Genomic DNA, 16,583 nt, shown 5'->3' with positions numbered 1-16,583 from the left:
GCACAAAAAAATCAAATCAAAGCAGTAAAAAATAAGGAAAGTAAAATGCAAGTAAACAACAACATAAATAGTGAAAATGTTATATTAGGAACAATACTCAGTGCCCATAATCTTCTCTCTGGGTTTAGATGGCTTTCTTCATCACTGAACATTTGGAATTGGTTTGACAACAAAGAATCCTCATTGTTGAAAAGAGCCTCATACATTAGAATTGATCATTGTATAATCTTCTTGTTGCTGTGGATAATGACATGACTTAGCTTTTCAAACTTACCTGTTGCCATATTAGCTTTCTTTCTTTCATTTGTCCTCTGTCTTTTTTCATTCTTCTTTTTATTTTCCTTCCCTTCTTCCTTCTTTCATCCTTTCCTTTCTTTCTTCTCTCTTTTCCTTCTTTCCCTTCTTCTTCCCTTCCTTTCTTCCTTAGCCTTGAGAGCAACTGAATTGGCAGTGAAAACAACAATGTAGGCAGCACAAGCAAGTGGCTTCTGGTCACAATGAGTAAAGGGCTCAAACTGATCAGAAGAAATTCTCTTTATTAACATTGAGAAAGAACTCTGTTGCATTAGCTCACTAGAATTTATAGCCACAGTGAAATAGGGCAATTATTTCACAGTAGCAAAGAGTGCTTATGGTAACTAAAACACACTTTTCCTTATATCATTACATCCTGGAAGAAATGAATACTTGAAGGTCCCTAGAAGGATCTCAGAAAAGACTTGAACAAAATCTTTGAAGCTTGGGACATTGCACCTTCCACCCTAGAAACAGAATCCTACATTAACAAAGATTTAGAAACCATGTAATATGCTGGGGAAATGAGCAAACAGAAAAACATTTTAATCACAGAAAGTCACTATGATGACAAGGATGATCAAAAAAACACACTCAGAAGAAGATAACAAAGTATCCCAAGAAAATAACAAGAAGATAACAAAGCTTTTGTATCCCAAACCTCCAAGAAAAGTAAGAATTGGTATCAGGCCATAAAAGAGCTCAAAAGAAATTTTGAAAATCAAGTAAAAGAGTAGAAGAAAAATTGGGATGAAAAATAAAAACATTGCAAAAGAAAATACAAAAAAACCTAATGAATCGAATGTCTTAACAAGCAAAATTAGCCAAAATGGAAAGGAGGTCCAAAGATCATTAAGGAAAATAATTTCTTAAAAATTAGAATTAAACAAATGGAAGCTAATGACCTTATGAAAAATGAAGAAACAATGAAGTAAAAATAAAGGAATGAATAAAAGAGAAGACAATGTGAAGGAAAATTGTAAAAACAACTGACCTGGAAAATAGATCTAAGAGAGATAATTTTTAAAATTATTCCTCTACCTAAAATCCAGATCAAAAAAAAGAGTCTAGTAATCATTTTTCAAGAAATTTTCTGGGAAAACTGTTTTGATATTCTAAGATCAGAGGGCAAAATAGAAATCAAAGGAATCCACCAATCATCTCTTTAAAGAGATCCCAAAATGTAAACTCCCAGGGAATATTATTTTAAATTTGAAATTCCCAAGTCAAGGAGCAAACATTGCTAACATCCAGAAACACTTCAAGTATGGTTGACTCACAGTCAGTATGACACAAAATTTAGCAGTTTCTACACTGAAGTAATAGAGAGCTTAGAATATGATATTTTGAAAAGCAAAGAAACTAGGATTACAACTAAGAATTACCTGCCCAATAAAATTGAGCCTAATGCTTCAGAAGAAAATGTAAATATTCAATGAAATAGAGGAATTTAAAAAATTTGTGATTAAAAAAAAAAAGAGAGCAAAATAGAAATTTTGATTTTCAAATACAGGACTCATAAACAGCTTAAGGAAGTAATAAGGAAAAGAAAATTATAAGGGAATTAATAAGGTTTATTTGTCTACATTGCTATAAGGGAGGATGATACTTTTAATTCATAAGAAATTTCTCATTATTAGAGCAGTTAAAAAGAATATATATATATATATATATATGTGTGTGTGTGTGTTGAGAAAGTAATGTATTGGGAGAAAGGTAAAAGGAGAGGTATAATGGTATGTATTATCTATCATGAAAAAAAAAAAGGAAAAAAGCTTTTACAGTGGAGGGAAAGGGGGAGGGGAGGTAGAGTGAATGTACCTTATTCTCAACAGAATTGGCTCAAAGAGGACACAACATACACTCTCAATATGGGTATAAGTTCTATCTTACCCTAAAGGAAATTAGGAGACAAAAGGGTTAAGAGAAAGTGTTTTGCTGCTGACCATGCCCTCCTCCAAAAAGAAGACATATTGGAGGAGGGCATGGTCAGCAGCAAAACACTTTTGAGAAGAGACAGAGCAAAAGGAAAGAAAGAATAAAATGAACAGGGAGGAAATAGTATTAGAATTAATATTTGTGTAAATAACTTTGAAGCAATTTTCTCTGATGAAGGCTTCATTCTCAAATACATAATGAACTGAATCAAATTTAAAAAAAAAAGAACCATTCCCCAATTAATAAAAGATCAAAAGATATAAACTATACAATCATTCATATCATTTGACTTAATAATACCACACTAGTAGGCATGAATTCTAAAAAAAAATTTTTTAAAAGGGGAAAATGACATATATTTACAAAAACAGTTCTTTTCTCAGGGTAAAGAATTGCAAATTGAGACAATGCCCATCAATTCAGGAATAGCTGGATAAATTATTATTATCCTATGAGAAATGATGAACATGATCGTCTCAGAAAAAACTGGAAAGTCTTCCATGGATTCAAAGAGAAATGGACTGTGTCAAAATAATAGTAATAGTGTAAGACTTTAAAACAGCTTGTTTTTCTATTTTCAGCAATAGAATCAGCCAGAACTAATGAAATATGCTATCTATACCCAAGAAAAGAACTGACTGTGTGTGAACACAGATTAAAGCATTTTTTTTTACTTTTTTTTAGTTTCTTTTTTAAAGGGGTAAATCTATTTTCTTTTGAAACATTACTTTTATGAAAATGTTTTGCATAACTTTCCATGCGTAGTCTCGATGCTAATGGGAGAGGGAAAGAATCTGGAGCTCAGAATGGCAATGTGTGTGTGTGTGTGTGTGTGTGTATGTGTGTGTATGTATAGTTTTACATGTATCTGAGGAAAATAAAAATATTAAAACTCAACATGAAAATAATTATTAATTGAAAATTGTAATTCTATAACAAACTGAAAGTGGTCCATAAAATTAAATAATCTTTAGGTAGCTATTTGAAAAATTAATTTACTAGTATTCAAAGTGACACAAAAACACTAGAAGATAATTGAATTAGAACTGGACCTCAGAGGGAATTGGGAAGTCATTTAACTTTTTTTTAATATAAGAGGACAGTAAGTGAATTATCAAAGGTCACAAAATAAATATCTAATATATACTGTGTGGGGGGAGTGGAGCCAAGATGGTGGAGAGGACACACACATGCTTCTAAGCTCTCCTCTACTCTCAAACTATTTTTTCACAACTCAGTCTATGAATTAGTGCTCGACTGTCAAAACCCATGAATATTGGGAGTACAACACATTACCAACAGAAGATAATCTCAAAATTCACCAGAAAAGGTCTGTTTTTGCTCATCTGTGAAAACAGAACAAGGCTAGGCCAGGCTCAGACTCAGGCAAATAGGCAGTGAGAGCACAGAAGGCAGCTCATGCTGAGCAGACTGAAGGTGGGGGGGCTGGCCTCAGCCAGCAGAAAATCTGCCCTGGCAGCAAACCAGTAGATCAGCAGAGAAGCTATAAACACAGGGGGTAAATACTACAACCCCAAAACGCTAGAGTCTCTTGAGACCTAGCCATACCCACCCAGCACAGAAAGGGACTCAGCACAATCAGCACAAAACCATTAATCCCAGCCCAGCCACTAATTCCAGCACAACCACTGCCTTCTGCTACAGTTTAGCTGTCACTTCCTGTTGTCTGTTGAGGAAACTCTGTAACCCCTCATTGCCCAAAAAGCAGACTGCAGCTTTTTTTTTTTTTTTTCTTAAAATGAGTAAAAAGACAAAATATAATCGAACTATAGGTAGCTTCTATATTGAAAGAGAGCAGATTTCAAACTCTGAGGAGACTAAAAACAGTTTGCATGATCTGGTCCCACCATAAGGCTCTCATAGAAGAAATTAAAAAAGGCTATTAAAAGAGAGCTAGAAGAAAAATGGGGAATGCAAAGGGAAGTTATGCAAGAGGGTTTGGATAAGGCAAGTAACTCATTAAAAGATAGAATGAATAAAGAAAACAACTTCCTGAAAAACAGAATTTGTGAATTGGGAAAAGAAAATAATTCCTTAAAAAATAAAATTGGCAAAATGGAGAAAAAAATTTCCATGGAATAAAACAACTCACTTAAACACTCAATTGGACAATTACAGAAAGAAATAACAAAAGTAAATTAAAAAAATAATTCATGGCTAAGGAACTTGGTATGCAGCCAAGAATAACTTAGCCAGCAAAAATGAGCATCGTTTTCCAGGGAAGAAGATGGACATTTAACGAAATAAATGAATTGCATCTATTCTTGATGAAAAAGCCAGACCTACATAAAATGTTTGATCTTCAAATACAGAACTCAAGAGATTTCTAAAAAGGTAAAAAGAAATCTTGAGAACTATACTTCTGCCATAAAAATAAGTAAAGAACATATGTATAATTTGTCCTAGAAACTAGAGGTGGAAAGGAAATTATATCACAAAAAAGTGTAAAGTGGTGGTACTACATCTCATGAAGAGGCAAAGGTAACCTATTATATCTGAGAGAAAGTAAGGAGGGAGATGAACATAGTGTGTATCAATAGACATATTTGATTTATGGTGAAACTTCTTCCACTTCATTGAAAAGTGAGAGGGAAGGAGTAAGCTAAGGGGAAGGAAATACAGAAATTGTGAGGAAAGGGGTAAAATAAGGGGAGGAACTTTAAGGTAGGGGAGGGATACTAAAAAGGGAGGTCTGTGAAAAGCAAGTGGTGTTCACAAGTTTAATACTGGGTAGGGGGGTAAGAGGGAAGGAAAGGGGAAAAGCATAAGCAGGGGTTAATAGGATGGCAAGCAATATAGAATTAGTCATTCTAACCATAAATGTGAAAGGGGTAAACTTCCTCATAAAGAGGAAGCAGTTAGCAGACTGGATTAAAAGTCAGAATCCTACAATATGTTGTTTACAGGAAACACACCTGAAACAAAGTGATACATTCAAACTAAAAGTAAAAGGGGAGCAGAATCTACTATACTTCAGGCAAAGCCAAAAAAGCAGGGGTAGCCATCCTCATCTCAGATCAAGCAAAAACAAAAATTGATCTAATTAAAAGAGATAAGGAAGGGCATTATATCCTGCTAAAGGGTAGTATAGATAATGAAGCAGTATCAATATTAAACATATATGTACCAAGTGGTGCAGCATCTAAATTCTTAAAAGAGAAATTAAGAGAGCTGCAAGAAGAAATAGACAGCAAAACTATAATAGTTGGAGATCTCAACCTTGCACTCTGAGAATTAGATAAATCAAACCACAAAATAAATAAGAAAGAAGTCAAAGAGGTAAATAGAATACTAGAAAAGTTTGATATGATAGATCTCTGGTGACAGCTAAATGGAGACAGAAAGGAGTATACTTTCTTCTCAGCAATTCATGGAACCTATACAAAAATTGATCATATACTAGGGCATAAAAATCTCAAAATCAAATGCAGTAAGGCAGAAATACTAAATGCATCCTTTTCAGACCACAATGCAATGAAAATTACATTTAATAAAAAGCCAGGGGAAAATAGATCAAAAATATTTGGAAACTAAATAATCTTATACTAAAGAATGATTGGGTAAAACAGCAAATCATAGACATAATGAATAACTTCACCCAAGAGAATGACAATAATGAGACATCATACCAAAATGTGTGGGATACAGCCAAAGCAGTAATAAGGGGAAGTTTTTTATCTCTACAAGCCTACTTGCATAAAATAGAGAAAGAGGGGGTCAAGGAATTGGGCTTACAACTAAAATTGCTAGAAAAGGAACAAATTAAAAACCCCCAGACAAACACAAAGCTTGAAATTCTAAAAATAAAAGGTGAGATTAATAAAATTGAAAGTAAAAAAACTATTGAATTAATTAATAAAACTAAGAGTTGGTTCTATGAAAAAACCAACAAAATAGACAAACCCTTAGTAAACCTGATTAAAAAAAGGAAAGAGAAAAAGCAAATTGTTAGTCTTGAAAATGAAAAGGGTGAACTCATCACCAATGAAGAGGAAATTAGAACAATAGTTAGGAGCTACTTTGCTCAACTCTATGCCGATAAATTCGATAACTTAAATGAAATGGAAGAATACTTTCAAAAATATAGCTTGCCCAGATTAACAGTGGAAGAAGTAAGTAGTCTAAATAGTCCCATCTCAGAAAAAGAAATAGAACCAACTCCCTAAGAAAAAATCCCCAGGACCAGATGGATTTACATGTGAATTCTAGCAAACATTTAAAGAACAACTAACTCCAATACTACATAAACTATTTGAAAAAATAGGGATTGAAGGAGTCCTACCAAATTCCTTTTATGACAGAGACATGGTACTGATACCTAAACCAGGTGGCTTTAATGCTTTACACAGTTTTGTATGTTATTTTATTGTGATTTAATGCCATCTATTAATTTTAATGGATTCCATAAAGTATTAATTCATATAAATTTAAGAAATATTTATTGAATACTAACTTTGTACCATACACCATGCTAGATAATGTGTGGAAGCATACAAAAATGGTTCTAAAATGTAGCTAAAGAGGTGGAGCAGTACTCATCTGGGCTTTCCTAACATACCATTCTGAATTATTTTCAAATAAACTTCTTTTCAAATTCTGCAGTGACATATCCAACAAACTGTCAGAGTAAGACAGTTGAAGACAACCTAGGAGGTTAGAAAGGGATATTTGTGACATGAGGATTGAAGCCATCCTTGAGCCCATGTTAGATGAAACATCTATGATGACAAGCATCAGTAGCAGCATTTTTGGAAGCTCTCAAGTCAGAAATTGTAAGTGACACTAGCAATTGGTCAAAAAAACTATATGAAATCTTTGTGATAAAACTGAACTCAGTACCAGTTATTTGGCAATTGTACTTCCTATATGCACTTCTACATCATATTTTGAGGGCAGACAAGAATATTTCAGAGTCCTAACATACGGTATTACTTTTGGTTGCAACGGATCAGGGACTTTGAGTAACAATAGTAATTGAAACCCCAAATATAAGAAACAAGGTACAGACTAGGAAAGTAGTGATTGCACTTCTCCATATATCATATCACTTTGGAAGCACTGAAAACTTCTGAACTAGTTTTGAAAAAACTGTGCAAAAAAATCCTGAAGGTACCCCAACTCTGCCGCTCTAAACACATCAGGAACACAGCCCAACTTTTATATAAACTGAAAATCAAGAAAAAATGAGGAGAAACAAGCAAACAAAAACAAGAGGACTGTCAGTATAGAAAGTAACTATGGTTATAAGAAAGAGAAGACAATGACATTGAAACAGCTACAATCAACACCTAGAAGAAAAGAAATATGAATTAGTCACAGCCCCAATAAGAATTCTTTGAAGAGCTAAAATAATTTTCAATATCAAATAAGAGTGAAAAAGGAATAATTATGTAAAAAAAAAACCAAAACAAAACAAAACAAAAAAACAAAACCAAGAGCCAAGGTGGATAATTAGCAAAGTAATGAATTAGCAAAGTGAATGAACAGAGGGGTAAAAGAGGTAAAACTATTGAAGTAAATAATAATTATTGTTATTATTGTATATAATATATGATATATTATATATAATATATTATGTGATACAATATATATACAATATATTATATTATATATTATAACATATAACTAATTAATTAATATTACTATATAATTATATATTAGATTGTAATTATATATATATATTATAATATATAATATTGTATATAATAATTATTAATTATTATATATAAGTAAATGAAAATTATTGAAGTAAATAATAATTTAAAAAGCAATTGAGGGCAGCTAAATGGCACAGTGGATAGAGTATTGGCCCTAAAGTCAGGAGGACTTGAGCTCAAATCTGGACTCAGACAAAGCTGTCTGACCCTGGCCAAGTCACTTAATCCCAATAGCCTAGCCAATCAATAAATAAACAAACAAATAAATGAATGAATAAATAAATAAATAAAATAATAAAGTAAATTTTTAAAAGTTTATAAAATAAAAATAAACTTAAAAATTTTAGCAAATGGGAAAAGAAGTATGAAAAAGAGGTATAAAGTTCACTGAAGAAATGATCTCTTTAAAAATTCAAAGTGGACAAATAGAGGTTAATGACTGTGGAAAGTCACTGAATAATAAAACAAAGTCGAAATAATAATAAAAAAGAAAATGTGAAATATATCCTCAGAAAAAGCAATTAAACTGGAAAATAGATCAAAGAAATATAAGTTAAGATATTTTAAACTACCTGAAAGCTATGGTAAGAAATAGGGCCTAGAAAATATTTATCATGAAATTATCAATGATAACTGTCCTGATATGCTAGAAGTAGAAGGTAAAACAGAATTTAAAAGAATCTATTAACCTGGAAGAGTTCTCAAAATTAGAACTCTCAGGAATATTATAGCCAAATTATAGGTCAAAGAGAAAATACTTCATGCAACCAGAAAAAGAAAGCAAAAACCAAAAACAATAAACAAACAAAAAACACTCAAATACGAACCTGCTAGGATTTTTACAAGGTTAGCACTGGAATTGATAGAGACAATAATTATCTAATTTAGCATGGTACTTAATAGTTCTCTATTAACATTAACAGAAAAAGTAAAGCATAGACATAATGTTTTGATGGAAATTAAAGTTGAGATATTTCTTTTAAGCACCATAATTTTTCTTGTAAAATATATATAAGAATAAGCATATGCATGACTGTTCTTAATTTCAGATACTAATTCTGACATTCAATAGCATTTTCATTCCAAGGCAAATCACTTATTCTTTTTGAACCTCAGTTTCCTCATATGCAAAAGGAAAAGATATTCATACTTTCATAATTATTGTGAGGATCAAATAAAAATGTAAGAAGTATTTGATGTGTTAAATCACTTTACACTCAGTTACTAGATCATGCCTAATTAGAAAACATTGTAACATCATATTAGTTATTTTTGTTATTTGATATGTTTTAGTCATGTCCAATTCTCCAGAGACACGTAACTAGTAAATGTCTGAAGCTGTATTTGAACTCAGGTCTTCCTGAGTCCTGTCCTGGTGTTCTATCCACTATGCCACCTACATGCCTTATCCCCCCACCCTTTTTTTTTTTTTTTTGTTCTAAATTTTATTTTGGTTTAAGTTTTATTTTAACTTTCACATGTCATCCAATTTAAGTCCTGGTTACTGTGACTATTTCCTTCAAGAAATGTCATAACTGGCTCTGTCTTCCTCTCCAACCCAGTCACTCTCATACATAGTATCCTGGATGAATTCGCAAAAAACCTAACTTCCTGAACTCCTCTACTCCCATTACTTTCAACTTCACCCGATCTCAGTTATCAACACAAAAGGGAGAATTTCACATATCATCATCATGAAGTTAGGGACCTTTATAATTTAATTCTGAAAAATCTGTTTAATAATTTTCTTTGTCTCACTTCTCTTATAGTTATTAAATATCTTTACTGTATCTTCTAATTCTATTTCTCCTTGCTCTAATTTTTGATTCAGTCATTTTACCCATTGAAAATACACACAGCTTTCTACTCTTGTTTTTTTTTTTTTTTTATTCCTTGTGTCCTATAGCCATCATGATTTTGACAATTATTTTCCTTGTATCATCCTCCAACTCTCTATTTTATATAATCATAGTTCTTAGCTATTGAAAAGACCTGGGAAAAACTATACTTCAATTTTAATGGGTCAATCAACAAATAAATGATACACTATACTATCAACTTGAGATACAAAGAAAAATTAAAAACAGTCAAATTGAAAAATCCCTTAAGGATTCCAAAATCAAATGGAGACAATAACAAAAGAAGTGAAAGTGATAGTAGTTAGAAGTGTCACAAAAGTCTCCTGTTAAAGATGCCTACACTAAAAATTCAACTTACCTGATGTCAATGGAATCGCCATGGTTACATGTCAAAATTTTCATTCTTTTTAATTGGCTTCATTTTACTCCCTTCAACCAACATTTCCCCCATACTCCCCTGTTTTTTTCCCAAAACCATTTCTCACCTAACCTCTCCCCACATTATTTCCAAGCAGATATACTGAATTCTTTTCCAAGAAAACAGAAGTCATTTCCCCAGTTATTCTATTTTGATACTTATTTGATATCTTAAAACCTTTCTTCAACTGTAGTAATTTTCTCTTCTTTTAGTTTCTGATTAACAGGATTTTTTTTCTTTGACAAGACAACCTCTCAACTGTGCTCTCAATCTCATCCCTATGATCTCTTTTGGAAATTGCTTCCCTGACCCCTCTATATTTAGCTTTTTCTTATCTACTAGCTATGAGCTACCAACAAATATCTTCAGGTCTGATTTATCCTTAAAAAGAAAACATCTACAACAAAACCTCTTGAGTTAGTGTTCTCTAAAATTTTCCTAAGATACCATACAGTCTGCTTCTGTCATTTCAGTGCCTTGTGCCTCATTCACTTGTCAGCCCTTTGTAATTTGTCTTTTTGCCCTACCTTCCAGCTGAAATTCTTTTCTACAAAGTTGCTAACAACCTCTGAATTTTTAAATCTGATGGTTAATTCTCATGTCTCACTCTTCTTCGTTGTTTACCAAACCTTCTCTAATACTCATTTTTTTATATTTTCTTTTTCACCATTTGATTATTCCTCAGCTTTCTTTGCTGAATCATTATCTACTTGATGACTGTTTAAATGTTTATTTTTCAGAGCTCTACCTTAAGATCTTTTATTTTCCTTCAAACTCTCTTTGAAGATTTCTTCATTACTTTTGGGTGAAATTATAAGATATAAAAAATAATTTCTGTGTCTATATGTTAGTGCTGTGAATAGAGAACTGGATTTAGGATTAGGAATATTTATCTTTCTGAATTAAAATGTGGTCCTTAACACTAGCTTTGTGACTCTGGACACATCACTTAACCCTGTTTGCCTTAATTTTTCATCTGTAAAATAATCTGGAGAAAAATAGCAAATCATTTAGTATCTTTGGCAAGAAAAAAAAAACAAAATGGGGTCATGAAGATAATAGGACAAAAATAAAAGTCTACAGACCCATCCATAATATTTCCTAATCTTTAGTTATCAACTCTTTGCTGAATGTAACGTGCTCTCCTGGCAGTTACAATTACTAGTCTGTCCTACACCCACCAGAGTACCTTTGACCACTGTCCTTTGCAGTGTGAACTCTACCCGGCTCTCCTCCTCTGAGGCCTTCAAAGGTCTCTGGCCACAATCTCTTGAATCTATAGCTTAATAACCAGTAGGGCACTCAAGAACAGCCACGTGTGATCTTAAAAGCCTTTATTATACCTACTCACATAATGCCCTAACTGATGCCCTGACTTTTTGGTTGCCGAGTGAACACCTGGTCAGAAGACCCATGTGTTCACTAGCAAAACCCTTACCTCTTTTGGCTATCCATCTTGGCTTGGCCACCCAGGCTAGGAAGCCCAGGTGAAGAACGCCAGGTTAAAGAGGACCGCCTGCTGCCTGCAGTGGGCTTACATAGGGCCTGTGAGGTCACACACACAGCCAATCAGCGAGAGAGTCACCCATTACGAAGCTATCTCAATATGGCCAGGAACCCGCCCAAGGGCAGTCCTAATATCCACAGTAATTACTTCCCGGCCTCAATCTCCCGATTTGCTGTGGCGCCCATTTAAAGGGCCCTTACAGCTGAATATCTTATAAATGTCTTATAGACAACTCAAATCCAACATATCCAGAATGAAATCCATTATTTCCTTCCTGATCATACAGCTTCTTCAAACTTCCTTATTTCTTTGGAGGGTATTCATAACCTGTCATTATTAACTTCTCTTTCAATATCACCCATATCCAATCAGTTATCAAATATCAATTCTACCTGCATAGTATCTTTTGCATCTAATTCAGCCTTTCCACTTTCACATCCACAAGAATAGTTCAGACACTAACCTAATTTATTGTGCTAGCCTTCTGTTTTAACTCCCTGATTCTTTTATCTTCCTTCTGAAATTCAACTTCCCAATAACTGTAAAAATATTCTTTTTAAGGCACAGGTTTGATCTAAGTGTTAATTTTTCCACTGTATATAATGGAAATTATAAACTGCTTAATCTTTTTTTAAGGTAATTCAAAATCTGACCCACAGCTTCTCTTGAAGTTTTCTTTTATCTTGCTTCTATTTGTTAATTATATTTTTGACAACCTGTACTACTAAATATGCCCTCAATCCAATGTTCCACTTCTAATGCCTCCATACATGTGTACAAGCACATAGCGAAATTGATATATCAGAATTCTTATATGTTCTTGAGTCTCAATTATGTAACATCTCTTCTGTGAAGTCATTCTAGATTCATCCCCTTCACTGATTTAGCTTTCCTTCCCTCCTTCTTGTATTATTTCTGTCTGTTTACAAGAATGATTGGGAAACATTTATTAAGCGTTTACTTTATGCCAGGAGCTAGACTAATCACCAGATATACAAAGGTAGTATAAAGCTCTAGTTTAAACCTTCACTAGCACCCCAGAGCTCAGCTGGCTAATTTTTCATGCAATGTTCTAGAGTTCAAAGTGAGGCACTGGAGGTGATTTTTTTTTCAATGGTGTGATTTCCTCAATGATTATGAATTGATATAATTTAGTCAGTGAGACAATCCATTTTTTGAAAATGTCATTTATATAAAATATCTTAGGAAAAGAATGAGGAGTTCACTTTATCTCTTTTTTCTTTGTTTCAGGGTTTATCTTATTAGTTTATTAATGTTTATCTTATTAAAGTATAATTTTCTTCTGGACTCCTTATAAAGTACTGAAATTACTCTTGCTTAGTTTCTTTAGTTTGTTTTGTTTATAGCTCCTAATTCAGATATTGATATCAGCTGTTATGAGGATACTGTGAGAATACCCATAAGAAATCCAGGCCCTCCAAAACTTTCTAAGTTGACAAGGTCACCTCTTGGAAAAACAGTGGAGGTATATAAATGGGGAGATAATTGTTCTCTTAGGTCATATCCCAGTTCCTTTCCAGGGACTCATGAAAACTGTTCTCTCATTTTGGATCATTGGCCACTCAAATAACCACATTCCAAATTGATTTGCTACTTATACAAAGCCCATAGAGTGTGATTAATTCCCCTCAATCAAATCTAATATATATATATATATATATATATATATATATATATATATATATATATATATATATATATATATATATATAAAGTATAATTTGATGCCATCACATGACTTTCACTGATTCCAGATTGGTTGATATTTTTTTCATATATTATAATGTTTTTGATATATTGAAACATCTAATGTATTCTGACCTGATAAAGGAATTAGAGTACAGACACTCTAGTTGTTTTAAGTAGGGCAGGGATGAAGGATTACATTAATACAAAACCAAGATAGTCTCTCCCCACAAAAGTTTGCATTCTGATAGGTCTAGCAACAAATATGAAGGAAGGTATCCAGTGAAGGATCTTTTGGACTGAAGAGTAACACAGATTATAAGTAAAGTCATAGGGCAGCCAATTTGCAAGAATGTTCCAGAAACAAGAGTGGTATTGATTATGTTGCTATTCCCAGAATAAGAAGGAATCAAAGGAGGAGTGGTGCTGTTCAGATGCGGAATAGATGACAAGAAGATGTCCAGGGTGGACATGTGAATGGGATATGAATTATGGTTGATCTGAACTGAAACTGCCTAGATATGGTGAGTTTTATGAGTTTGTTTTGCTCACTAAGAAATTATGCTATATTAATATTTCATAATTGAATGTATCAGCCACCACCCATCCACATGAAAACACATCACAGAGATTCTGTAGTCTGAAGTTCTAGGACTAGAAAAAATTGACTGCTAGATCAAATGGGAAATATCTCACCCAGTTATATTATGCAGGCAGATGTTATCTCTTTGAAGTTGGGTATATATATTTATATATGTAGTTCATATATAAATACATATTTTATTTTTATTTTTGCAACTACAACATCTAGATATATAGATAATATAGATATATAGAAGAATATAGATCATAGATACATAGATGCTTAAGGCAAATTTGTTAAATACTAAACTAAAGTGTTTTTGGGATGAGTATATAGTGTACTAATGCAATTAATTTATTCTTTTTATTAAAGCTTTTTATTTACAAAACATATGCATGGGTAATTTTTTCAACATTGACCCTTGAAAAACCTTTTGTTCCAAATTTCCCCTCCTTCCCCCCACTCCCTCCCCTAGATGGCAGGTAGTCCAAATATATGTTGAATATGTAAAAGTACATGTTAAATCCAATATATGTATACATATTTATACAGTTATCTTGCTGCACAAGAAAAATCATATTAAGAAAGAAGAAAAAAAACTGAAAAATAAAACAAAATGCTAGCAAACAGCAACAAAGAAAGTGAGAATACTATGTTGTGATCTACACTCAGTTTCCATGATCCTCTCTAATTGTAGATGGATCTCTTCATCACTGAAAAAAATGGAACTGGTTTGGTGTAATGTTCTTCTAAACCTATTCTCTGGGAGCAGGTTTCTTGGGGGTTTCTGGAGGCAGCCTTCGTTTCAGTTCAGTGTAATAATCACCCCGAATGCAGCCAGGAGTTAAAGTCAAAAATATTTTATTTTGTCTTTCAAAGTATTTTCTCCTTCTTTGGGCCCAGTTAGCTTTCTTAGAGGCCTATCTCTCTCCTTGGTTCTGAGAACTCTTGCCACTAGTCCTTTGCCTCTGCCATCTTCAGCCTCCCATCCTCCCAATGTCTCCAGCCAGCACAAAGGAGGAAGTTGGAATGAATCTGACTCTGCCTCCGAGAGTGGGCTTGTGGGTCTCTGTGTCTGGCCCTGAAAGTTTCTTGCTTATATGCTATACAGTGAGTATACTCCAATAATTAAATCACTAGGAAACCATTATTTATTGTAGAATTAAATCAATACTAAACTAGATTTAACCATTGTCTCCTCAATTCCACTTAGTACCTTGTTTCAAGTTCTAGCCCATAACATCTCCTTGTAGGATAAGATTAATCATACTGAACCATGCTAAATTAGATAATTATTCCACTGTCTTAACACCTTGTAAGAATTTTAACAGTTTGGATCATCTCATAGTTGAAAAGAGCCATGTCCAATAGAAATGATTATTGTTGATCAGAAATGATCAACATGTTGTTGCTGTGTTTAATGATCTCCTGATTCTTCTCATTTCACTTAGCATCAGTTCATTTAGGTTTCTCCAAGCCTCTCTGAAATCATGCTTCTGGTAATTTCTTAAAGAACAATCATATACCATAATTTATTCAGCAATTCTCCAATTGATGGGTATCCACTTAGTTTTCAATTTCTTGTTACTACAAAGAGGACTGCCACAAACATTTTTGAACATGTGGGTCCCTTTCCCTCCTTTAAGATCTCTTTGGGATATAATTCCAAGTAGAAACAGTGCTGGATCAAAAGATATGCACAGTTTGATAACTTATTGAGTGTAGTTCCAAACTGCTCTCTATAATGGTTGGATTCATTCATAGTTCCAACAACAACGTATTAGTACCTCAGTTTTCCCATATCCCCTCCAATATTCGTCATTATAATTTCCTGTCATCTTAGCCAATCTGACAGGTATGTAGTCATTTCTCTTATCAATAGTGATTTTGAACACCTTTTCATGTGACTAGAAAGGGTTTTAATTTCCTCATCTGAAAATTGTCTGTCCATATTCTTTGACCATTTATCAATTGGAGAATAGCTTGCACTATTATAAATTTGAGTCAAATTTCTATATATTTTAGAAATGAGGCCTTTATAAGAAAATTTGTGTGTAAAAATGTTTTTCCAATTTAATGCTTCCCTTCTAATCTTGTCTTCATTTGTTTTGTTTCTACAAAACTTTAAATTGGCATAATCAAAATTCTCTATTTTGTGATTAATAATGATCTCTAGTTCTTCTTTATTCACAAATTCCTTTCGCGCCACAGATCTGAGAAGTAAACTATCCTATGTTCTTCTAAAGTGTTTACATACTTTTTATGTCTAAATCATGAACCTATTTTGACCTTATCTTGGTATATGGTGTTAGGTGTGGGTCTATGTCTAGTTTCTGCCATATTAGTTTCCAATTATCCCAGAAATTTTTGTCAAATAGTGAATTCTTATCCCAAAAGCTGGAGTCTTTAGGTTTATCAAATAGTAGATTGCTGTAGTCATTGATTATGTTTTTTCCTGTGAACCTAATCATTTCCTTATTTCTTAGCCAGTACCAAATGGTTTTGATGACCACTATTGTACAATACAGTTTTAGATCTGGTACAGCCAGGCAGCCTTCATTTGCTTTTTTTTTCATTAATTCTCTTGAAATTCTTGACC

At 33.0% G+C, this 16,583-nt stretch overlaps 1 protein-coding gene across 1 annotated transcript in view; it reads left to right on the top strand.

Annotated features, from left to right (window-relative positions):
• EPHA6 (EPH receptor A6) overlaps nt 1-16,583 on the top strand; it is a 1,095,310-nt gene that overhangs the window by 180,181 nt on the left and 898,546 nt on the right. The window lies entirely within an intron of this gene.

The sequence above is a fragment of the Sminthopsis crassicaudata genome, chromosome 3 (genome assembly GCF_048593235.1).
Source record: "Sminthopsis crassicaudata isolate SCR6 chromosome 3, ASM4859323v1, whole genome shotgun sequence".
In the NCBI taxonomy this organism is placed as follows: domain Eukaryota; kingdom Metazoa; phylum Chordata; class Mammalia; order Dasyuromorphia; family Dasyuridae; genus Sminthopsis; species Sminthopsis crassicaudata.
The sequence above is the reverse complement of the archived record's forward strand: the minus strand, read 5'-3'. Positions and strand labels throughout refer to the sequence as shown.